Source organism: Urtica dioica, chromosome 5, assembly GCF_054948205.1.
Source record: "Urtica dioica subsp. dioica isolate 48M chromosome 5, U.dioica_male_clone48M_v1_H2, whole genome shotgun sequence".
Lineage (NCBI taxonomy): Eukaryota > Viridiplantae > Streptophyta > Magnoliopsida > Rosales > Urticaceae > Urtica > Urtica dioica.
This window is the reverse complement of record NC_142760.1, coordinates 25,359,416-25,385,399: the sequence shown is the minus strand read 5'-3', so window position 1 is coordinate 25,385,399 and position 25,984 is coordinate 25,359,416.

The window sequence follows — 25,984 nt, the reverse complement described above, 5'->3', positions numbered from 1 at the left end:
TGACCTCATGGACACAAATGAACACAGCTTGAGCTAAACACTTGGACTCAAAAGTTCACAAACCTTTTCCAAGTTTAGCTTAATGCCAACTGACTCCACTAAAGAGTTGACACTGAAAATCTCTCGGTTCAAATGAATTTATTTTCTACTCAAGAATTCGACCTAATTATGATGAGCGGATCCACTGAATATTATCTATGTTTACCCTTCATGAATGTCATCAGCTAGTCGGGATTTACTAAATTACCATTTTACCCTTCTAGCTATTATTTCCTCAACTCCTTTGTCGCTTGTGAATAAGTTAGAAACAATGTATTGACGAGGAGCTAACAAGTCACATTGTTTCATCCAAAAGAGTCAGGACTCAATTTGGACACTGGCCAGTTCATTTATTCACACTCCAAGGAACAAAGCATGAGGTGACATACATTGCATTTCAGCAATCTTGTACATGAATTCCATATCTATGAGAACTTCACAAAGTTACTCATGACATTCTCACAACTTAGTACTTCACCAATAGGCCCTGTTCGGAATCACATAGTGAGTCCGAACTCTTACTTTCTCAAATGAGAATACTAAGGTGTGAAATGACATGTCCATTTCAGGACTAAGGTAAGCATGATGCAATTCATACATAGTGACTTCGAGACATAAGAGGTTAAATGGTTTGTTCTTATCTTGTCTCTAGAAGTGCAGTGGTCAATTCAGTACCTTCGGAAGATACCTAGAAGAACTATAGAGTCTCCAACTCTCAGTGCCCCATAACCAGACATCATAGATTCTCCTAACAATCATACTGAGGTCAATAGTCCTTTGACCCTTATATTGCGAATATATCGTTTTAAGCAAACTACGAAGAGTTTGTTCATGCAAATCTACATTTGTCTCTTCGTAAGTTGTTAAGTTTGTTTATGGACTAAAAGACTAAGGTTTTATCATAAAGCTTCAAACAAAGAAAGAATGAATGAACGTTTTAACTTTATTAATGAATGAATAGGCAATTACAAGCAAGAGTCTTCATGAGACTTTATTACATCAAATGTACAAAATAAAGATTACAACTCTTCTTGTGGGCACCATTGACAACACCTGAGCCGTCACTCGGCCAAAGGGCCTCCAAACGCTCCTTGGTCGCTTATAAATACAAGGCTCTACCCCTCGAGTTAGGTAATCCGAAATTGAGTACTGAAACGCTACTGAACTCGTACTTCACTCGTTTCTCTAAACACCAAACCCTCTATATTCCACATCAATCCTACTAATGTTTAGCTTCGGAGAGGTAAACAGAGGCAACCCCTCTGTTTCCCCTTTGTAGTTCACGTTTTCTTCCTCCCGTTTCAGGTGTTTGGATGAACTCAAGGATCATTGACAGCTAAGGGATGACTTGGGATACCAAGTCCGACACGCTCGAGCCGAAGCGAGACCACTTGGTCTGGCCTTGGGTCTGACCGCTTTAGGCTCCTAAGGGACGACTTGTCAAAGGGAAGAAAATGGCATCATCGCTACGCAATCCCCACGACAGGCAACGGTTCAAAAACCTTGAGCATAAAAACAATGAGACGGTGAACGTAGTTCATCGACTAAAGAACGAGCTCCCACCATTTGCGGCCACGAGCGACATAGCTTCCGCCATTAAATTCATGCCTAAACTTACTCGACTCTATGATCGTTTTATTTCAAACATTTTATTTTCTTTTTCTGAAAAGGCCAAGTGCCAAGGCAAGCTGTAACAACTTTCTCATTGCAATAAAAAGTTGTTCTACCCACTGTGACGTACTATTGTATATCTCCTACATCAGAGCTTCCTGGTCTTCGTCTCACAAACACAAGAAACTCGGGGGGCTAATGGGGAACAATACTCAATGAAACCCTCAAAAATAAAAAACAAGAGTATAACAAAGTCTCAGGGGGCCGATGGTTAGGCCGGAGGTTCCAAAGAGAAACAATCTCCATACACGAGTTGGCTGACGAGTCCTCGTGTCGACTCTACACGTAACTCCTCGAGTTGAGTTCACTCCTCGAGTCGAGTCCCGAGTCCACGAATTGGCTGACAAGTCGTCGTGTAAACTCTACGCATAACTCCTCAAGTTGAGTCCACTCCTCGAGTCGATTCCCGAGTCTACAAATTGGCTGACAAGTCCTCGTGTCGACTCTACGAATAACTCCTCGAGTTGAGTCCACTCCTTGAGTTGAGTCCCGAGTCCACAAATTGGCTGACAAGTCCACTCTACGCATAACTCCTCGAGTTGAGTTCACTCCTCGGATCGAGCCTCGATTCACGAGTCGATTGACAAGTCCTCATGTCGACTTCACACGTAACTCTTCGAGTTGAGTTCACTCCTCAAGTCGAGTCCCGAGTCCACGACTTAGCTGACAAGTCCTCGTGTCGACTCTATGCATAACTCCTCGAGTTGAGTCCACTCATCGACTCGAGTCCCGAGTCCACAAATCGGTTGACAAGTCCTCGTGTCGACTCTACGCATAACTCCTCGAGTTGAGTCCACTCCTCGAGTCGAGTCCCGAGTCCACTAATTGGCTGACAAGTCCTCGTGTCGACACTATGGATAACTCCTCGAGTTGAGTTTACTCCTCGGATCGAGCCTCGATTCGCGAGTCGACTGACAAGTCCTCGCGTCGACTTTACGTGTAACTCCTTGAGTTGAGTTCACTCCTCGAGTCGAGTCCCGAGTCCACAAATTGGCTGACAAGTCCTCGTGTCAACTCTATGCATAACTCCTCCAGTTGAGTTCACTCCTCGAGTCGAGTCTCGATTCGCGAGTCGACTGTCAAGTCCTCTCGTCAACTTTATTCATGACTACTCGAGTTATGTTTACTCCTCAAGTTGTGTCACAATCCCACGAGTCGACTTACAAGTCCTCGTGTCAAACATGCACGACTTCTTGATTCACCAATCAACAATAGACTCACAAGTCTCGATAACAAAAATATACATGCTCTCCTACAAGCAACAGAAAAATCTTCCCTAACGACGTGCTTAAGTCGCCCCTAACGGCGCACCAAAATTGCTCTACGACGCTCTCGTGTGAGGAAGAATGGGTCAATTGAGTCCCCAAACGTGACACGCGTGCCGTGGCACCACGTTCATAAGGGCACAAGAATCGACCCAAGAGACTCAACCCGAAAACGCGACCAGCGCACTAAGGTGCCACACTCGCCGGGGGATCAAGTCTACACCTAACCTCGTCGGTCACATGACACGCGCACCCAAGGGTGCCACGCTTATATGGTGGTGTGGTCACGCTCGCTGCCTAGCTCGTGCGCTAATAGACAGCGAGTCACATATGAGTTTCAAAGGCATGTGCCCGCCGGGCGGAACTGGTCTAGCAAGCGTCCATGGAAAACCTGGTCATGCAATGTGCCACCGAGCCCCTCGAGGCCCAAGCTGTGCAAATCGATTACGCCCTCATTGGTAAATCGAGAGAATAAGACACGCATAAGGAAGACGTTCAAATCGATTACCCTCATTGGTAAATCGAGAAAATAAGACACGCATCGACAAGATGTGCAAATCGATTACGCCCTCATTGGTAAATCAAGAAAATAAGACACGCATCGGCAGGACATGCGAATCAATTACGCCTTCGTTGGTTAAGAAGATGATACATGCATCAACAAAATTGCGTAAATCGATTACGCTAGACATAGTAAATCGAAAAAATAAGACGCGCAAAAAACCCGAAAAGTTTAAATAAGGATAGCCAATGTCAAAAAAAGAATCCAATAGGAGACGAATGGTGGCCGATATCCAGAACATCAAGAAAAGCAGGCACCAAACAGTTCGTCAATTAGGGAGCTCCGATGCAAGGGATGACCACCCGGGGAACGTCATTAAATGAAGGAAACATTCCAACAGATAAACTGAAGGCGAACCCGCAAGACGCATTCTCCTTCGTCATCGCATTATGAACTCGGATCGAAACCGTTTGCCGAGCCTCCGCCAAGGCGACGTCCCGATCTTCCTCTGAGTTCTCCTTCACCCGCACGGCGTTGTTCTTTCTGGTGACGACCTACATCTTCGCCAATAACAAGTCGTGCCCTCCCTCCGCTGGGGCGCAAGAAACCTCGCTCGATGACAGTCGAGCGTGAGTAATCTGTAGCTCCTCGGTCGACCCATGAGCGTCACCTTCTCCCAAGATGCTCGCTCAACCGCCTCAATGCAATCTCAGCCTCCAACTCTGCGCTCAAGCGAGTCGCCTCCTCACGAGCCCGCTTTAACTACAACAGCGTGCTCAATCGCAGTGTCTCCATGTCGGTCTGCACATTGCGTATCCAACGCAGCAAAAAAATCTAATCGCTCTGCTCCTTATGTGCGAGCATCTGCAACGATACGACTAGGATAAACACGATAGTCTCAAACAATGAATCACCAAGCTCAAAAACAAAAATAAAAGCATAGAGAAATCTCGAGGGGCCAATGGTTAGGCCGGAGATCCCGAAGAAAAACAACATGAATCCCCAAGTCGACTTACTAGTCCTCGCGTTGACTTTGCACATAACTCCTCGAGTTGAGTTTGCTCCTCGAGTTGAGTCCCGATCTACGAGTCGACCGACTAGTCCTTGTGTCGAGTTTGCACATAACTCCTCGAGTTGAATTCGCTCCTCGAGTCGAATCCCAATCCATGAGTCGACCGACTAGTCGTCGTGTCGACTTTGCGCATAACTCCTCGAGTTGAGTTCGCTCCTCGAGTCGAGTCCCGATCCACAAGTCGGCTGACTAGTCCTCGTGTCGATTTTGCCCATAGCTCCTTAAGTTGAGTTCGCTCCTCGAGTCGAGTCCCGATCTACGAGTCGACCGACTAGTCCTCGTGTCGAGTTTGCGCATAACTCCTCGAGTTGAGTTTGCTCCTCGAGTCGAGTCCCAATCCACGAGTCAACCGACTAGTCGTCGTGTCGACTTTACGCATAACTCCTCGAGTTGAGTCCCGATCCACGAGTCGGCTGACTAGTCTTTGTGTCGACTTTGCGCATAACTCCTCGAGTTGAGTTCGCTTCTCGAGTCGAGTCCCGATCCACGAGTCGGCTGACTATTCCTCGTGTCGACTTTTACGCATAACTCCTCGAGTTTAGTGCGCTCCTCGAGTCGAGTCCCGATCCACGAGTCGATTGACTAGTCCTCGTGTTGACTTCCTGGGCCCCACCTATAAAATAGGATGCGCACCTGAGGATGCCAGGTCACAGGGTGGCTGGTCGGAATCACCGCCTGATATAGGAGTCGATTCCCAGCTGGAATAGCCGGTTGTGCCAACCACCGTGTGACATCAAACACGTCTCTAGAAGCGCACCAAAAGGCCTCTCTACGACGCACTCGCGAACTCGAGAGTGTTCATCTAAAGTCCACGCCTCAGCGTGATTTTTGAGTTTCCACTCGACCTACGCTCGACCAGAAACTCGGGGGGCTAATGTTGTCGGCCCATCGACAACCGATAGGGGCAAAGGAGTCGATACATGTCGCAATTCAAAGTACCACGAGGAAGCAAGGTGTTGCTGGCCAATCCGGACCAACAAGGGCAGAATTGTCACGGCGTCTCCCGGTCGGCCAATGCCCGTCCGCCTTTCTCCCGGCCGACCAGTCCCGCCAAACCTTCTCCCGGCCGGCCATTCCCGGCCGACCATCTCCCGGCTGGAGAGTGCCCGTCTGGCCGTCTCCCGTACGGCCAGTGCCCGTCCGGCCGTCTCCAGTCCGGCCAGTACCCGTCCGACCCGGTGAAGCGACGGCAAGAGATGTTGGGTATCTTGGGTTACAAACAACAAGTATAACCCTATCACATAGTTTTTAGAGTTGGCACATTGTCTCTTATAAGTTCGAAAACAAATTTCCTAGTTATGGAGCGATAGAGTGGACTTCTAGAATGGAATCCTAGATCTTCATGTTCAAGGAAGAGCAGTGTTAGTGCATAACGGCACAAGGTACAATCTCGGATATTTTCCTATTTTCTATTCCGGAAAGTGCATGAGGGAAGTGTGAACTTCAACTCACTCAAACACTTGAAAGTTTGAGATTACACATCTTTTATTTTTCGGCTCGTCTACGAGGAGACCTCCCACTTAAATTTTCAAGAGCATATAGATTTTGAACATATGTGATATAGATATAGTTTTGAAAACTTATTTGATTTGGATGACAAAATATGTTTATAAGTTTCAAAAAACTTTAATCTTTCACATTATAAAAAAACACAATTTTGCTCAAGGAAATTTTCTTATTAGAGTTCTATAACTCATGGAGTGGGGTCCTAAATTCCGAATTCAATAATTCTAAAAAACTGGACATTTGGAACAGCCGCGCACCTCGGAGTAAAATCGCCAGAACTGGCGGCTCAGATGTCCTTTTGAACAACCAATTGTATTGGAAAGAGGACAAATCGACCTTTAATTTGATTCAAGAATCATTAAATTTCGAATTATGAGCTAAGAGTTACACCACTTTTACTGTGGGTTTTCTCGAGCTCAAATAGAACTGGAAATAATTAAAGTTTGGATTTGAGTGCGAAAAAGAATCGAGTGTAACAGAACATTTAAGAGAGTTGTTAAAGCTTTTATATGTGTTTTATTAACATGGTAATAGCACGGTATAAAAGAAAATAACAACAAACATAAAACGAAACGAGTAAATAAACGAAACTACCAAGACAATATAACTAGTCACAAAATTACTCGAAATTTCTCAAACTTTAAAAACACGTTTTTCATTATAAAAAATTCAAAAAAATTAGAACTGATTCTAATGTGTTTTAATATCATCCAAAAGTCATAGAAAATCAACCTGATTTTTAATTTAAAGGCATGAGCAATAAATTAAAAAAAAAACTAAGAAAACAATTCTAACTTGTCACAAAATTAGTAAACTTTCGAAAACGATTTTCAAGCTCATAGTTCTAATTACATGTACATGCATATCTTTGACCATAACTCTGAGAGATCGTGCAGCCCGGAGACGTGGAAGTGAAGAAGATCTCAACGGTGGACAACCTGGCAGATCCATTCACCAAGGCCCTAGCGAACAAGGTCTTCGACCAACATCGAGAGGGATTAGGCATGAAGGACTACACACATCTTCTTTGAGTCAAGTGGGAGTTTGTTGTCAATGGTGCCCACAAGAAGAGTTGTAGTCTTTACTATTGTACATTTGATGTAATAAAGTCTCACGAAGACTCTTGTTTGTAATTGCTTATTCATTAATAAAAAGTTGAAACGTTCATTCATTATTCCTTGTGTGAAGCTTCATGATAAAACCTTAGTGTTTAGTCCATAAACAAACCTAACAACACATTAAGAGACAAATGTAGATTTGCATGAACAATCTCTTCATGGTTTGCTTAAAACGATATATTCGCAATCTAAGGGTCAAAGGACTATTGACCTCAGTAAAATTGTTGGAGACTCTATAGTTCTTCTAGGTATCTTCCGAAGGTACTGAATTGACCAGTGCACTTCTAGAGACAAAATAAGAACAAACCATTTAACCTCTTATGTCTCGAAGTAACTATGTATGAATTGCATCATGCTTACCTTAATCCTGAAATGAGACATGTCATTTCACAGCTTACGTATTCTCATTTGAGAAAGTCAGAGTTTGGACTCACTATGTGATTCAGAACAACACATATTGGTGAAGTACTAAGTTGTGAAGATGTCATGAGTAACTTTGTGAAGTTCTCATAGATATGGAATTCATGTACAAAATTGCTGAAATGCAATATATATCACCTCATGCTTTGTTTCTTGGAATGAGAATAAATGAACTGGCCAGTGTCCAAATTGAGTCTTGACTCTTTTGAATGAAACAATGTTACTTGTTAGCTCCTCGTCAATACATTGTTCCTAGAATAAACATAGATAATATTCAGTGGATCCACTCATTACAATTAGGTTGAATTCTTGAGTAGAAAATAAATTCATTTGAACCGAGAGATTTTCAGTGTCAACCCTTTAGTGGAGTCAGTTGACATTAAGCTAAACTTGGAAAAGGTTTGTGAACTTTTGAGTCCAAGTGTTTAAGCTCAAGCTTTGTTCATTTGGATCCATGAGGTTACTATCACTAATCATATCGAGTAGGAATAGTTAAACTAGAAGCTATGTAAAAACAAGAACGAGACAAGTTTTACGAAAATTGTCAAAAGGGTAATTTTGTCTTTTTAGACATAAGGTGAAATGAATGTCAATAATATTTTGACAATGTCATATGATGACATATTGATGCTCGGCGATGATAAGTTCATTGGGCCTTGTGGATTAATTTCATTTCATAGAATTTTACTTGAAAATTCTTAATGAGCCTTTCTTATGTTGTCATGAACAAATGAAGAAACATCTAGAAGCCCCTTCTAGATGCTCTTGGCCGCCGAACCCAAAGGAAGAAAAGAGAGATTATTTTGTGCATAAATGTATGAAGATACTTGCGAAAAGAAAAACAGGAAACAAATTTCTTCTACAAGGCAAGAGGGAATTCGGCAAGGCTAAAGGGGAAGCAAAAGCGGAAATAAATCCAACGCTTCTAGAAACCTTATTTGGCCGTGTGCAATAAAGAGAAGGAGAGCAAATTTTGCTCATGAATATGTGATATTCTATAGAAGAGGAAACTACCTTATTGAAGGTAAAACCTCTCCTATAAATAGAGCCCTTATTCTACACATTTCATTCATCCCGAGATTTAGAGATTGAGAGCTTCTCTCTCTAGCTTGGCCGCCCCTCCCTCCTTCTATCTCTAGTTTTCTTTTCGTTTTTGTTTTGGAACCTAGGTCCTCATTTGACCTAGCGTTTTTAGCTCTTCGACTTTGAGACTTGTTCTCGAGTCGTCGTGTTTAAAAGTGCCCACTCACTAATTCTTTTTTTCTCGAGTGATTTTAGTGATAGAAACTTTCGTGGTGGCTCGAGTTCCCGAGGAAAGAAGAGAGACGTGTTGCGAAGGGAGACAAATGTTTATACCTTCCGAAGGCTCCTCAACGTTCAAGCTTCTCAAAGGTTAGTAAATTATTTAATGCTCATTTATAGTTTTTATTTACATGTTCTTGCTCTTTGTCTAGGTTAGTAAAATCGTTTTACTTGTTTTGAAGAAAAATTTTATAATCCGCCGATTGCTCGAAGCGTTAAACTTTTTCTTAACCCTAGATCAATTCCAACAAATGGTATCAGAGCTATGGTGAAAGATATGCATGTACATGTAATTAAAATTATGAGCTTGAAAATCGTTTTCAAAAGTTTACTAATTTTGTGAGAAGTTAGAATTGTTTTCTTAGATTTTTTTTAATTTATTGCTCTTGCCTTTAAATTAAAAATCATGTTTATTTTCTATGAGTTTGGGACGTTATTAAAATACATTAGAATCATTTCTAAAAGTTTTTAATATTTTATATTGCAAAACGTGTTTTTAAGTTTGAGAAAATTTCGACTAAAATTTTGTGACTAGTTATCTTGTCTTACTAGTTCTTTTTTATTTACTTTAATCGTTTTATGCTTGTTGTCATTTCTTTTATACCAAATAAAAGCTTTAACAACTTCCTAAAACGTTCCGTTACACTCGATTATTTTTTTTTTCGCACTCAAAGTCCGACCTTTAATTATTTCCAGTTTTCTTCGAGCTCGAGAAAACCCGCAGTAAAAGTGGTATAACTCTCAGTTCAGAATTCTAAATTTAAAGATTCTTGAATCAAATTAAAGGTATGTTTGTCCTATTTCTAATGCAATTGGTTTCGTGTCAAAAGGACATCGGAGCCGCCAGTTATGGTGATTTTACTAAAAGGTGCGCGGCTGTTCCGAAAGTTCAGTTATTTAGAAATCCGGATTTTCAGCCCCACTACCATGAGTTATAGAACTCTAATGAGAAAATTTTCTTGGGAAAAAATGTTTTTTTTATAAGATTATAAACATAATGTGAAAGATTAAAACTAGTTTGAATTTTGAAAAACCGTTTTCGTTTTCAAACTTGAAAATATTTTGTCATCCTAATCAAATAAGTTTTCAAAATTATATCTATATCACATATGTTCAAAAGCTATATGCTCTTGAAAATTTGAGTGGTAGGTCTCCTCGTAGACAAGCCGAAAAATAAAGATGTGTAATCTCAAACTTTCAAGTGTTCGAGTGAGTTGAAGTTCACACTTCCCTCATGCACTTTCCCGAATAGTAAATAGGAAAAGATCCGATTATGTACCTTGTGCCTTTATGCACTAAAACTGTTCTGAACACGAACCTCCAGGTTTTAGTTGTCCACTCTGTCGCTCTATAACTAGGAAATCCGTTTCCGAACTTATAAGAGTCGATGTACCAACTCCAAAAAATAAGTGGGAGGGTTATACTTGTTGTTTGTAACCCATGATCGCCAACACTAATGAAAGAAGCAATTAACGTGAGACTAAGAGTCACTCTTGTCGCCATCTCTTCAATGGGAGTACTCTATGGCATTTTTGCTTCGATCATTGCTCAATGAGCTACGTCCGAGAGTGAGACGATGAAGACAAGGCCTCCTCTTGGGGGATTGTTTTTTCAAAGTTGATCTTTTGGACTAAGTGGTTGGTTGAACACTTAGACTCAATCCCTAGTAATCCTCCCTTGAGGCTCTGCGAAAGGATGTGAGTGATCAAACCAATTTAAAAGGTGGCTAGTCAAAATTGGTGTATTGACCTCTTGGCTAAGCATTAATGATGTGTCATTTACTTATAAATGGAGATTTTTTGCGGCCTTCTCTTGAGGGAGTAAATTATCGTTTGGTTTATAACACCTTTGGATTTTATCAAATCTTAAACAAACTTAAATCCTAAACCAAAGACTAATCATAAACTTGTTTCAACTCTTATAGGCAAAATGTCTCTCAACCCTCTCTCAACCATTCTTTCCTCGAATAAACTCGAAGGCGACAATTACGTCGACCGGAAACGTAACCTCGACATAGTCCTTACTGTCGACAAGCACAAACACGTTCTCACCACCCCATGTCCTCCTCAAACGAATGAAGATTCGACACAGGAGGAGAAAGACGCCTTGGCGGCCTGGCTTCGCTCCGATGAGATTGCGAGGGGCTATATTTTGGCATCTATGAACAATGTGTTGCAACAACAACATTGTGAGATCCAGACTGCCACCGATATGCTCTACAATCTCCATGAGATCTTTGGAGGGCAAGAACGTCAAGCTAGGCAACAAGCGGTCCGACAGTTTATGAATTGTCGCATGAAGGCTGGAACTCCCGTTAGAGATCATATGATGCTGATCATTGGCTATCTAAACAAAATGGAGATCCTTGGATCTGAGATTGATGGGGAGACTAAAATAGACATGATCTTGGAAACTCTCCCCGAGTCTTTTAATACCTTCAAACTGAACTACTCCATGAACAAGCTAGAGTACACTGTTACCGAGCTTATGAAGGAGCTTCAAACCGCTAAGGGATTCACTATGAAAAAGAGGGCTCAAGGAGAGGTTCATGCTACTGCCTCTACCTCTGGATCTAAGAAGAGACCTCGCAAGGCCGAGAAGAAGAACCAACCTAAGGTTCAAAAGAAGAAGAAGACGCCAAAGGCTCCGAAGGTGGACATGTCTAAACACAAGTGCCACCACTGCAATGAGCCTGGTCACTGGTGTAGGAACTGTCTTGCCAACCTCAAAACCAACGAAAAAGGAAAAGAAAAAGCTTAGAGGATGGCGACTTCTACTTCAAGTGGGGTGATGGGAACATGGTGTCTGCGAAGGCTGTAGGATCCGTGACGCTGTCTTTTGAAGATCGCACTTTAAATTTGAATAATGTTTATTATGTTCCTTCCTTTGGGAAAAACCTAATATCTTTTACTCAACTTTTCGAGCAAGATTATTATTTAAAGTTTATAAAGAAGGGATTCGTATTTCTTTTTCAGATTCTTTTGTCACTGATGCATGTGTGAAGAATGGTCTTTTTTACATTTATCCCACTCAACCTTCTATTTTTGACACCGAAATAGATAATGATCTAGTTAGGGAGCAGATCAAACTATCTGAATCCTCCGATCTAATAAAATCAACATATCTCTGGCACTTAACACTTGGTCATATCAGTCTAGACAGGATTAAGAGACTTGTGAGAGACGGTCCACTCCAAGCCTCTGCAATAGGTTCACTACCTACTTGTAAATCTTGCATAGAAGGAAAAATGACTAAGCGACGTTTCTCCGATAAGGGTCGAAGAGCCACTGAGTTGCTGGAACTATTACATTCTGATGTATGTGGTTTGCTCAGTCAACAGGCACGTCCTGGATACGAATACTTCGTTACATTCACTGACGATTACTCAAAATACTATTTTTTCCATTTGCTCAAACACAAATCCGAGACCTTTAACGTATTTAAGGTCTTTAGGGCTTTAGTGGAAAAGCAAACTGGCAAAGTGATCAAAACCCTTCGATCCGATCGAGGTGGTGAGTATATGTCTAGAGAGTTCGATGACGTTCTTAAAGAAGAAGGTATCGCTTCTCAGCTTACCACACTTGGCACACCTCAACAAAACGGGGTGTCAGAGAAAAGAAACCGAATTCTTGGGGAGATGGTTAGATCAATGATGAGTTACTCATCACTCCCTCTTTCCTTTTAGGGATATGCCCTCGAAACAACTGCTTACATTCTGAACCAAGTTCCGTCCAAAATGGTTCTTGGTACTCCTTATGAACGATGGACTGGCCATAAAGTAAATCTTAGCCGCATCAAAATTTCGGGTTGCCCCACACACGTGCTGAGGCAAAAGACTAGCAAGTTGGCTATGTTGTCAATGGTGCCCACAAGAAGAGTAGTAGTGTCTATTTATGTACATTTGATGTCATATAGTCTTACGAAGACTCTTGCTTGTAATTGCCTATTCATTTAATAATAAAGTTGAAACGTTCATTCATTCTTTCTTTGTTTGAAGCTTTATGATAAAACGTTAGTCTTTTAGTCCATAAACAAACTTAACAACTTACGAAGAGACAAATGTAGATTTGCATGAACAAACTCTTCGTAGTTTGCTTAAAACGATATATTCGCAATCTAAGGGTCAAAGGACTATTGACCTCAGTATGATTGTTAGAAGAATCTATGATGTCTGGTTATGAGGCATTGAGAGTTGGGGACTCTATAGTTCTTCTAGGTATCTTCCGAAGGTACTGAATTGACCAGTGCACTTCTAGAGACAATATAAGAACAAACCATTTAACCTCTTATGTCTCGAAGTCACTATGTATGAATTGCATCATGCTTACCTTAATCCTGAAATGAGACATGCCATTTCACACCTTAGTATTCTCATTTGAGAAAGTCAAAGTTCGGACTCACTATGTGATTCCGAACAAGGCCTATTGGTGAAGTACTAAGTTGTGAGTCTGTCATGAGTAACTTTGTGAAGTTGTCATAGATATGGAATTCATGTACAAGATTGCTGAAATGCAATGTATGTCACCTCATGCTTTGTTCCTTGGAGTGTGAATAAATGAACTGGCCAGTGTCCAAATTGAGTCCTGACTCTTTTGGATTTAACAATGTGACTTGTTAGCTCCTCGTCAATACATTGTTTCTAACTTATTCACAAGCGACAAAGGAGTTGAGGAAATAACAGCTAGAAGGGTAAAATGGTAATTTAGTAAATCCCGACTAGCTGATGACATTCATGAAGGGTAAACATAGATAATATTCAGTGGATCCGCTCATCATAATTAGGTCGAATTCTTGAGTAGAAAATAAATTCATTTGAACCGAGAGATTTTCAGTGTCAGCTCTTTAGTGGAGTCAGTTGGCGTTAAGCTAAACTTGGAAAAGGTTTGTGAACTTTTGAGTCCAAGTTGTTAGCTCAAGCTTTGTTCATTTGGGTCCATGAGGTCACTGTCACGAATCACATCGATAGGAATAGTTAAACTGGAAGCTAAGTCAAAACAAGAACGAAAATAGTCAAAAGGGTATTTTTGTCTTTTGAGACAAAGGATGAAATGAATGTCAATAAATTTTTTGACAAGTTCGTTTGATGACTTAATTTCACTCGGCCATGACTTGATCATTGGGCCTTGTTAATTAATTTCATTTCATAAGAATTTTATTGAAAATTCTTATTGGGCCTTTTTCATGTTGTCATGAACAAATGGAAAAGCTTCTAGAAGCCCATTCTAGAAGGACATAGGCGCCCAACATACCCAACCAAGAGAGTTTATTTTGTGCATAAATGTATTTAGATACTTGCCAAAAGAAAAAGAGGAAACAAATTTCCTCCAAGAGGAAAGTGGGAATCGGCCAAGTGAGAGACAAGGCAAGGCCTTGAACAAAATAGGAAACAAATCAAGGCTTCTAGAAGCCTTGAGTTGGCCGAGTGTCTCAAAGGGAAAAAAGAGGAAATTGCTCATGAATATGTGATATTCTATAGAAGAGGAAACTACCTTATTGATGGTGAGACCTGTCCTATAAATAGGAGCCTCATTTCCTCACATTTCATTGATCCAAGTTTAAGAGATTTGAGAGACTCTCTCTCTAGAACTTGTGGCCGAAAATCCTCTCTCTCTCTCTCTAGTTTATTTTCGATTTTTCTTGCTTTGGCACCTAGGTCCTAACTCGACCTAGTGTTTAGCTCTGCGACTTCGAGACTCGTTCTTAAGTCGTAGTGTTTAAAAGTGCCCACTCACTGATTCCTTCTTTTCGAGTGATTTAGTGATAGAAACTTTCGTGGTTGCTCCAGGTGCCGAGGAAAGAAAGAGAGACGTGCTGTGAGGGGAGACGAGCATTGCAAACTTTCCACAAGCTTCTTCAAAGTTCAAGCTTCAAGAAAGGTTAGTAAACTTCTAGCTCATATTGGTTTTTAATTACATGTACTTGCACTAGTCTAGGTTAGTAAAAACTGTTTTACTTGTAAAAGAAAATTTTTAAAATTCCGCCGCTTACCGAAGCGTTAATTATTTTCTCAAACCCTAGATCGATTCCAACAAATGGTATCAGAGCTATGGTCAAAGATATGCATGTACATGTTTTTAAAATTATGAGCTTGAAAATCGTTTTCGAAAGTTTACTAATTTTGTGACAAGTTAGAATTGTTATCTTAGATTTTTTTTTAATTTATTGCTCATGTCTTTAAATTAAAAAGCATGTTGATTTTCTATGAGTTTGGGATGTTTTTAAAACACATTAGAATCAGTTCTAAAAGTTTTTAATTTTTTATATTGAAAAACGTGTTTTAAAGGTTTGAGAAATTTCGGTAAATTTTGTGACTAGTTACTTTGTCTTTCTAGTTTCTTTTATTTACCGTATTCGTTTTATGCTTGTTGTTTTTTCTTTTATTCTATGTTATTACCCTGCTGATAAAACACAAATAAAAGCTTTAAACAACATCTTAAAACCTGCCGTTACACTTGATTCTTTTTCGCACCTAAATAGGACCAAGCTTTAATTTATTTCTTTTTCTTCGAGCTGGAGTAAACCCGCATTAAAAGTGGCATACCTCTCTGCTCAGTAATCTAAATTTAATGATTCTTGAATCAAATTAAAGCTCTGTCTGTCCTCTGTCCAATGCACCGGTTTCGGCTCAAAAGGACATCGGAGCCGCCAGATATGGCGATTTTACTCCGAGGTGCGCGGCTGTCTAAAACTCCAGTTTTTTTAGAAATCCGGATTTTCAAACCCCACTACCATGAGTTATAGAACTCTAATGAGAAAATTTTCTTCAGAAAAAATGTTTTTCATATGATTATAAACATGATGTGTAAGATTAAAATGTTTTGATTTTTGAAAGTTTAATTGAAAATTGAGTTTTTACAAAACTAGTTTGAATTTTGAAAAACCGTTTTCACTTTCAAACTTGAAAATATTTTGTCATCCAAATCAAATAAATTTTCAAAATGTTTTCAAAACTATATCTATATCACATATGTTCAAAATCTATATGCTCTTGAAAATTTGAGTGGGAGGTCTCCTTGTAGACAAGCCGAAAAATAAAAAGATGTGTAATCTCAAACTTTCAAGTGTTCGAGTGAGTTGAAGTTCACACTTCCCTCACGCACTTTCCCGAAATAGAAAATAGGAAAAGATCGAGTATGTACCTTGTGCCTTTATGCACTAATACTGCTCTGAACATGTCGATCTAGGATTCTCTTCTAGTTGTCCGCTATGTCGCTCTCTAACTAGGAAATTTGTTTCCGAACTTATAAGAGTCGATGAACCATCTCCAAAAACTAAGTGGGAGGGTTATATTCGTTGTTTGTAACCCGCGATCCCCAACACTAGTGAAAGATGCAATAACGTGGGACTAAGAGCTGCTCTTGCGACCCTCACTTAAATGTGAGTACTCCAAGGCGTTATTGCTTCGATCATTGCTCAATAAGCTACGTCCGAGAGTGATGCAATGATGACAAGGCCTCCCCTTGGGGGATTGTTTTTCAAAGCTGATCTTTTGGACTAAGTGGTTGGTTACACACTTAGGCTCAATCCCTAGTATCCTCCCTTGAGGCTCTGCGAAAGGATGTGAGTGATCAAACCAATTTAAAAGGTGGCTAGTCAAAATAGATGTATTGACATCTTGGCTTAGCATTAATGATGTGTCATTTACTTATAAATGGAGATTTTTTGCGGCCTTCTCTTGAGGGAGTAAATTATCGTTTGGTTTATAACACCTTTGGATTTTATAAAAGTCTTAATAAAACTTAAATCCTAAACCAAAGACTAATCATAAACTTGTTTCAACTTTAATAGGCAAAATGTCTCTCAACCATCTCTCAATCTTTCTTTCCTCGATCAAACTCGAAAACGAAAACTACGTAGATTCGAAACGTAACCTCGACATAATACCTACCGTTAACAAGCACAAATGGGTACTCACCACCCCGTGTCCTTCTCTGACGAATGATGATTCAACTCAAGAGGACAATGACGCCTTGGCGACCTGGCTTCGATCCGATGAGATTGTGAGGTGCTATATCTTGGCATCTATGAACAATATGCTGAAAGAGCAACATCGTGACATCGAGACTGCCGCCGACATGCTCACCAATATCCATGAGATGTTTGGAGGGCAAATGCGTCAAGCAAGGCAAAAAGCAGTCCGACAATTTATGAACTGTCGAATGAAGGATAGGACTCCTGTTAGAGACTTTATGATATTGATCATTAGTTATCTAAATAAAATGGAAATCCTAGGATCTGAGACTGATGGGAAGAATGTCATAGATATGATCTTAGAAACTCTCCCCGCATCTCTTGACACCTCCAAGATGAACTACTTCATAAACAAGCTAGAGTACACTGTTACCAAGCTTATGAAGGAACTTCACACTGCTGTAGGTCTCACTAAGAGAAAGAGGAATCAAGGAGAGGCACATGCTACTGAGCAAAAAGCCTCCGCCTCTAGAACTAAGAAGAGACCTCACAAGGCCGATAAAAAGAACTGTCCTGCAAATCTCAAAGCAAAGGAACATAGTATTGTACTAGTCACCGAAGCATGCTTAGTAGTTGATAATGTATCAACGTGGATTCTTGACTCCGCTGCTACTAACCATATTTGTTGTTCCTTAAATGGTTTCAAGAAAACCAAAAGCTTAGAGGAAGGCGAGTTCTGTTTCAAATGAGGTGATGGGAGCTTGGTGTCTGCGAAGGCTGTGGGATCCGTGACGCTGTCTTTTGAAGACCGCACTTTAAACTTGAATAATGTTTATTTTGTTCCTACCTTTGGGAAGAACTTAATATCCGTTGCTCGTCTTCGTGAGCAAGATTATTGTTTAAAGTTTATTAAGAATGGAATTCGTATTTCGTTTCCTGATAATTCTTTTGTCACTGATGCATGTATGAAGAATGCTCTTTTCTACATCTATCCCACTCAACCTTCTCTTTTAGACACCGAAATAGATAATGATCTAATTAGGGAGCCAAAGAGGATCAAACTTTCTGAATCCTCCGATCTAACAAAATCAACATACCTCTGGCACTTGAGACTTGGTCATATCAGTCTAGATAGGATTAAGAGACTTGTGAGGGATGGTCCACTCCAAGACTCTGCAATAGGTTCACTACCTACTTGTGAATCCTGCATAGAAGGAAAAATGACTAAGCGACCTTTCTCTGATAAGGGTCGAAGAGCCACTGAGTTGCTGGAACTAGTACATTCTGATGTATGTGGTCCGCTCAGCCAACAGGCACGTGGAGGATACGAATACTTCGTTACCTTCACCGATGACTACTCACGATATGGGTTTGTCTATTTGCTCAAACACAAATCCGAGACCTTTAACGTATTTAAGGTCTTTAGGGCTTTAGTGGAAAAGCAAACTGGCAAAGTGATCAAAACCCTTCGATCTGATCGAGGTGGTGAGTATATGTCTGGAGAGTTCGATGACTTTCTTAAAGAAGAAGGTATCGCTTCTCAGCTTACCGCACCTGGCACGCCTCAACAAAACGGAGTGTCAGAGAGAAGAAACCGAACTCTTATGGAGATGGTTAGATCGATGATGAGTTACTCATCACTCCCGCTTTCCTTTTGGGGATATGCCCTCGAAACAGCCGCTTACATTCAGAACCAAGTTCCGTCTAAAACGGTTCCTGGTACTCCTTATGAAAGATAGACTGGCCGTAAAGTAAGTTTGGGCCACATCCAAATTTGGGGTTTCCCTGCACATGTGCTAAGGCAAAAGACTAGCAAGTTGGCTAGTAGGTCAGAATTGTGCCTGTTTGTGGGATATCCAAAGGAAACCAAAGGTTTCATTTTCTATAGTCCCGAGGATGATAAGACTTTCGTTAGCACGAATGCTCGTTTCCTTGAGGAGGACTTCATGAAGGATGCGAAACCTAGAAGCAAAATTGTGCTTAAAGAAAAGTTGGGTGAGGAAGCTTCTACCTCATCTGTAAGAAATGTTCTTACCCCAACTGAAACACAACCTAACTCATCAGAATCTCGTCAAGTAGTACTTAGACGTAGTGGGAGGGCTACTCAAAAGCCTGACAGGTACATGTCTTATGGAGACTCTCTTATAGCCGTCTCCGACATGGATGACCCTGTTTCCTATAGCCAAGCGATGGCTTGTTCTGAATCAAACCTTTGGCTTGACGCCATGAAAGTTGAAATGCACTCGATGTATGTCAACAATGTCTGGAAACTTGTAGACCTTCCTGAAGGGATTAAACCCGTAGGGTGTAAGTGGATATACAAGAAGAAAAGGGGTCCTGATGGGAACGTCGAGACGTTCAAAGCACGACTTGTGGCGAAGGGTTATACCCAACAAGAAGGGATTGACTATGAAGAAACCTTCCGCATACTCCTATCCATAGCTGCAGCTCTCGACTATGAGATCTGGCAAATGGATGTCAAGACAGCCTTTCTGAATGGCAATCTTGACGAGCGCATTTACATGGCTCAACCAGACGGTTTCGTGGATAAAGGTCAAGAGACCAAGGTTTGTGAGTTGCTTAAGTCCATTTATGGATTAAAGCAAGCATCTAGGTCATGGAATATTAGATTCGATGAAACTGTAAAGAGCTTTGGCTTTGAACAGTCAATAGATGAGCCTTGTGTTTACAAGTTAATACACGAAGGCAAGGTTGTGTTTCTTGTACTATATGTCGATGATATACTACTCATTGGTAATGATGTGGGTAAGTTATCTGAGGTTAAGGTCTGGCTGGCAAAGCAATTCGATATGAAGGATCTAGGAGAAGCCGCATACATTCTCGAAATCCAAATCTTTCGAGATAGGAAAAACCGGACCCTGTCGCTCTCTCAAGCATCTTATATTGATAAGGTGATGGATCGCTTCTCGATGCAAGACTGCAACAGGGGTCAAACACCCTTTAGGCATGGAGTTTCACTCTCTAAGGACCAGTCTCCCAAGACTGCACAAGAGATTGAAGACATGAGGAAGATTCCTTACGCCTCTGCCGTAGGAAGCCTCATGTATGCCATCCTTTGCACTAGTCCTGACATCTGTTTCGCCGTTGGCGTAGTTAGTCGTTTCCAATCCAATCCAGGACCCGAGCACTGGATTGCTGTTAAGCATGTTCTTAAGTATCTTCGAAGAACTAGGAACTTGATGCTTACATACTCAGATACTGACCTGACTATGACGGGATATACCGACTCCGATTTTCAAGCGGATAAGGATTCCAGGAAATCCACTTCGGGATCTGTGTTCATCCTTAATGGTGGAACTGTTGTGTGGAGAAGTATTAAGCAATCTTTCATTGCTGACTCCACAATGGAAGCAGAATATGTGGCTACTTGTGAAGCATCCAAAGAGGCTGTATGGCTTAGAAAATTCCTTAAGTATTTGGAAGTTGTTCCAAACGTCGACGAGCCCATGACTCTTTATTGTGATAATAGTGGGGCTATCGCTAACTCGAAGGAACCTTGAAGCCATAAGCGCTCTAAGCATATTGAGAGGAAATACCATTTGATTCGAGAGATCGCGCAGCGCAGAGACGTGGAGGTGAAGTAGATCTCTGGCAGATCCATTCACCAAGGCCCTAGCGAACATGGTGTTCGACCAACTTCGAGAGGGATTAGGCATATAGGACTACTCACATCTTCTTTGAGTCAAGTGGGAGTTTGTTGTCAATGGTGCCCACAAGAAGAGTAGTAGTGTCTATTTATGTACATTTGATGTCATATAGTCTTACGAAGACTCTTGCTTGTAATTGCCTATTCATTTAATAATAAAGTTGAAACGTTCATTCATTCTTTCTTTGTTTGAAGCTTTATGATAAAACGTTAGTCTTTTAGTCCATAAACAAACTTAACAACTTACGAAGAGACAAATGTAGATTTGCATGAACAAACTCTTCGTAGTTTGCTTAAAACGATATATTCGCAATCTAAGGGTCAAAGGACTATTGACCTCAGTATGATTGTTAGAAGAATCTATGATGTCTGGTTATGAGGCATTGAGAGTTGGGGACTCTATAGTTCTTCTAGGTATCTTCCGAAGGTACTGAATTGACCAGTGCACTTCTAGAGACAATATAAGAACAAACCATTTAACCTCTTATGTCTCGAAGTCACTATGTATGAATTGCATCATGCTTACCTTAATCCTGAAATGAGACATGCCATTTCACACCTTAGTATTCTCATTTGAGAAAGTCAAAGTTCGGACTCACTATGTGATTCCAAACAAGGCCTATTGGTGAAGTACTAAGTTGTGAGTCTGTCATGAGTAACTTTGTGAAGTTCTCATAGATATGGAATTCATGTACAAGATTGCTGAAATGCAATGTATGTCACCTCATGCTTTGTTCCTTGGAGTGTGAATAAATGAACTGGCCAGTGTCCAAATTGAGTCCTGACTCTTTTGGATGAAACAATGTGACTTGTTAGCTCCTCGTCAATACATTGTTTCTAACTTATTCACAAGCGACAAAGGAGTTGAGGAAATAACAGCTAGAAGGGTAAAATGGTAATTTAGTAAATCCCGACTAGCTGATGACATTCATGAAGGGTAAACATAGATAATATTCAGTGGATCCGCTCATCATAATTAGGTCGAATTCTTGAGTAGAAAATAAATTCATTTGAACCGAGAGATTTTCAGTGTCAGCTCTTTAGTGGAGTCAGTTGGCGTTAAGCTAAACTTGGAAAAGGTTTGTGAACTTTTGAGTCCAAGTTTTTAGCTCAAGCTTTGTTCATTTGGGTCCATGAGGTCACTGTCACGAATCACATCGATAGGAATAGTTAAACTGGAAGCTAAGTCAAAACAAGAACGAAAATAGTCAAAAGGGTATTTTTGTCTTTTGAGACAAAGGATGAAATGAATGTCAATAAATTTTTTGACAAGTTCGTTTGATGACTTAATTTCACTCGGCCATGACTTGATCATTGGGCCTTGTGAATTAATTTCATTTCATAAGAATTTTATTGAAAATTCTTATTGGGCCTTTTTCATGTTGTCATGAACAAATGAAAAAGCTTCTAGAAGCCCATTCTAGAAGGACATAGGCGCCCAACATACCCAACCAAGAGAGTTTATTTTGTGCATAAATGTATTTAGATACTTGCCAAAAGAAAAAGAGGAAACAAATTTCCTCCAAGAGGAAAGTGGGAATCGGCCAAGTGAGAGACAAGGCAAGGCCTTGAACAAAATAGGAAACAAATCAAGGCTTCTAGAAGCCTTGAGTTGGCCGAGTGTCTCAAAGGGAAAAAAGAGGAAATTGCTCATGAATATGTGATATTCTATAGAAGAGGAAACTACCTTATTGAAGGTGAGACCTCTCCTATAAATAGGAGCCTCATTTCCTCACATTTCATTGATCCAAGTTTAAGAGATTTGAGAGACTCTCTCTCTAGAACTTGTGGCCGAAAATCCTCTCTCTCTCTCTCTACTTTATTTTCGATTTTTCTTGCTTTGGCACCTAGGTCCTCACTCGACCTAGTGTTTAGCTCTGCGACTTCGAGACTCGTTCTTAAGTCGTAGTGTTTAAAAGTGCCCACTCACTGATTCCTTCTTTTCGAGTGATTTAGTGATAGAAACTTTCGTGGTTGCTCGAGGTGCCGAGGAAAGAAAGAGAGACGTGCTGCGAGGGGAGACGAGCGTTGCAAACTTTCCACAAGCTTCTTCAAAGTTCAAGCTTCAAGAAAGGTTAGTAAACTTCTAGCTCATATTGGTTTTTAATTACATGTACTTGCACTAGTCTAGGTTAGTAAAAACTGTTTTACTTGTAAAAGAAAATTTTTAAAATTCCGCCGCTTACCGAAGCGTTAATTATTTTCTCAAACCCTAGATCGATTCCAACAGGCTAGTAGGTCAGAACTGTGTCTGTTCGTTGGATATCCAAAGGAAACCAAAGGTTTTACTTTCTATAGTCCCGAGGACGACAAGACTTTCGTTAGCACGAATGGTCGTTTCCTTGAGGAGGACGTCATGAAAGATGTGAAACCTAGAAGCAAAATTGTGCTTGAAAAAAAGTTGGGTGAGGAAGCTTCTACCTCGTCTGTAAGAACTGTTCTTACCCCAACTGAAACACAACCTAACTCATCAGAATCTCATCAAGTAGTACTTCGACGTAGTGGGAGGGCTACTCAAAAGCCTGACAGGTACATGTCCTATGGAGACACTCTCGTAGCCGTCTCTGACATGGATGACCCTGTTTCCTTTAGCCAAGGAATGGCTTGTTCTGAATCAAACCTTTGACTTGACACCATGAAAGTTGAAATGCACTCGATGTATATCAACAAAGTAAGGAAACATGTAGACCTTCCTGAAGGGATAAAACCCGTAGGGTGTAAGTGGATAAACAAGAAGAAACAGGGTCCGGATGGGAACGTTGAGACGTTCAATGCACGACTTGTGGCTAAGGGTTATACCCAACAAGAAGGGATTGACTATGAAGAAACCTTCTCTCCAGTCGCGATGGTTAAATCCATCCGCATACTTCTATCCATAGCTGCAACTCTCGACTATGAGATCTGGCAAATGGATGTCAAGACTGCCTTCCTGAATGGAAATCTTGACGAGCGCATTTATATGGCTCAACCACACGGTTTCGTGGATGAAGGTCAAGAGACCAAGGTTAGTGAGTTAGTTAAGTCCATTTATTGACTAAAGCAAGCATCTAGGTCATGGAATATTAGATTAGATGAAACTTTGAAAATCTTCGGCTTTGAACAGTCAATAGATCAGAATACCGGACAGTGTCGCTCTCTCAAGCATCTTATATTGATAAGGTGATGGATCACTTCTCGATGCAAGACTGCAAGAAGGGCCAAACATCCTTTAGGCATGGAGTCTCACTCTCTAAGAACCAGTCTCCCAAGACTACACAAGAGATTGAGGACATGAGAGAAATTCCTTACGCCTCAGCCGTAGGAAGTCTCATGTATGCTATGCTTTGCACTAAACCTGATATCTACTTCGCCGTTGGCGTAGTTAGCCATTTTCAATCCAACCCTTGACCCGAGCACTGGATTGCTATTAAGCATGTTCTCAAGTATCTTCGAAGAACTAGGAACTTGATGCTTACATATTCAGGTACTGATCTGACTATGACGGGACATACCGACTCAGATTTTCAAGCGGATAAGGATTACAGGAAATCCACTTCGGGATCTGTGTTCATCCGTAATGGTGGAGCTGTTGTGTGGAGGAGTATTAAGCAATCTTGCATTGCTAACTCCACAATGGAAGCAGAATATGTGGTTGCTTGTGAAGCATCCAAAGAGGCTGTATGGCTTAGAAAATTCCTTAAGTCGTTGAAGGTTGTTCCAAACGTCGACGAACCCATGACCCTTTATTGTGATAATAGTGGGGTTGTCGCTAACTCAAAAGAACCTCGAAGCCATAAGCGCTCTAAACATATTGAGAGGAAATACCATTTGATTCGAGAGATCGTGTAGCGCTGAGATGTGGAAGTGAAGAAGATCTCAACGGCGGACAACCTGGCAGATCCATTCACCAAGGCCCTAGCGAACAAGGTCTTCGACCAACATCGAGAGGGATTAGGCATGAAGGACTGCACACATCTTCTTTGAGTCAACTGCGAGTTTGTTGTCAATAGTGCCCACAAAAAGAGTTGTAGTCTTTACTATTTTACATTTGATGTAATAAAGTCTCACGAAGACTCTTGCCTGTAATTGCTTATTCATTAATAAAAAGTTGAAACGTTCATTCATTATTCCTTGTGTGAAGCTTTACGATAAAACCTTAGTATTTAGTTCATAAACAAACCTAACAACACATGAAGAGACAAATGTAGATTTGCATGAACAATCTCTTCATGGTTTGCTTAAAACGATATATTCGCAATCTAAGGGTCAAAGGACTATTGACCTCAGTACGATTGTTAGGAGAGTCTATGATGTCTGGTTATGGGACATTGAGAGTTGGGGACTCTATAGTTCTTCTAGGTATCTTCCGAAGGTACTGAATTGACCAGTGCACTTCTAGAGACAAAATAAGAACAAACCATTTAAACCTCTTATGTCTCGAAGTCACTACGTATGAATTGCATCATGCTTACCTTAATCCTGAAATTAGACATGCCATTTCACAGCTTACGTATTCTCATTTGAGAAAGTCAGAGTTCGGACTCACTATGTGATTCTAAACAGGACCTATTGGTGAAGTACTAAGTTGTGAAGATGTCATGAGTAACTTTGTGCAGTTCTCATAGATATGGAATTCATGTACAAAATTGTTGAAATGCAATATATATCACCTCATGATTTGTTCCTTGGAATGTGAATAAATGAACAGGCCAGTGTCCAAATTGAGTCTTGACTTTTTTGGATGAAACAATGTGACTTGTTAGCTCCTCGTCAATACATTGTTTCTAACTTATTCACAAGCGACAAAGGAGTGGAGGAAATAACAGCTAAAAAGATAAAATGGTAATTTTGTAAATCCCGACTAGCTAATGATATTCATGAAGGGTAAACATAGATAATATTCAGTGGATCTACTCACTACAATTAGGTTGAATTCTTGAGTAGAAAATAAATTCATTTGAACCAAGAGATTTTCAGTGTCAACTCTTTAGTGGAGTCAGTTGACATTAAGCTAAACTTGGAAAAAGTTTGTGAACTTTTGATTCCAATTGTTTCAGCTCAAGCTTTGTTTATTTGGATCCATGAGGTCACTATCACAAATCATATCGAGTAGGAATAGCTAAACTAGAAGCTAAGTCAAAACAAGAACGAGACAAGTTTTACAAAAATTGTCAAAAAGGTAATTTTGTCTTTTTGGACATAAGATGAAATGAATGTCAATAAATTTTGTGACAATGTCATATGATGACATATTGATGCTCAGCCATGATAAGTTCATTGGGCCTTGTGGATTAATATCATTTCATAGAATTTTACTTGAAAATTCTTAATGGGCATTTCTTATGTTGTCATGAACAAATGAATGTGGTTGCCTCGCTCTTGATGTGCAAGCATCTGCGAAAGAGGGTGGCACGTGCGCAATCGCGATAAGTATCATTGCTATGTATGTCAAAAAATAGATCGTACCTTCCGAGCATCGCTGATCCCGTTCTGGAAGTATTCGATGTCGCTTGTCGTAAGGAGGCCCTTGAA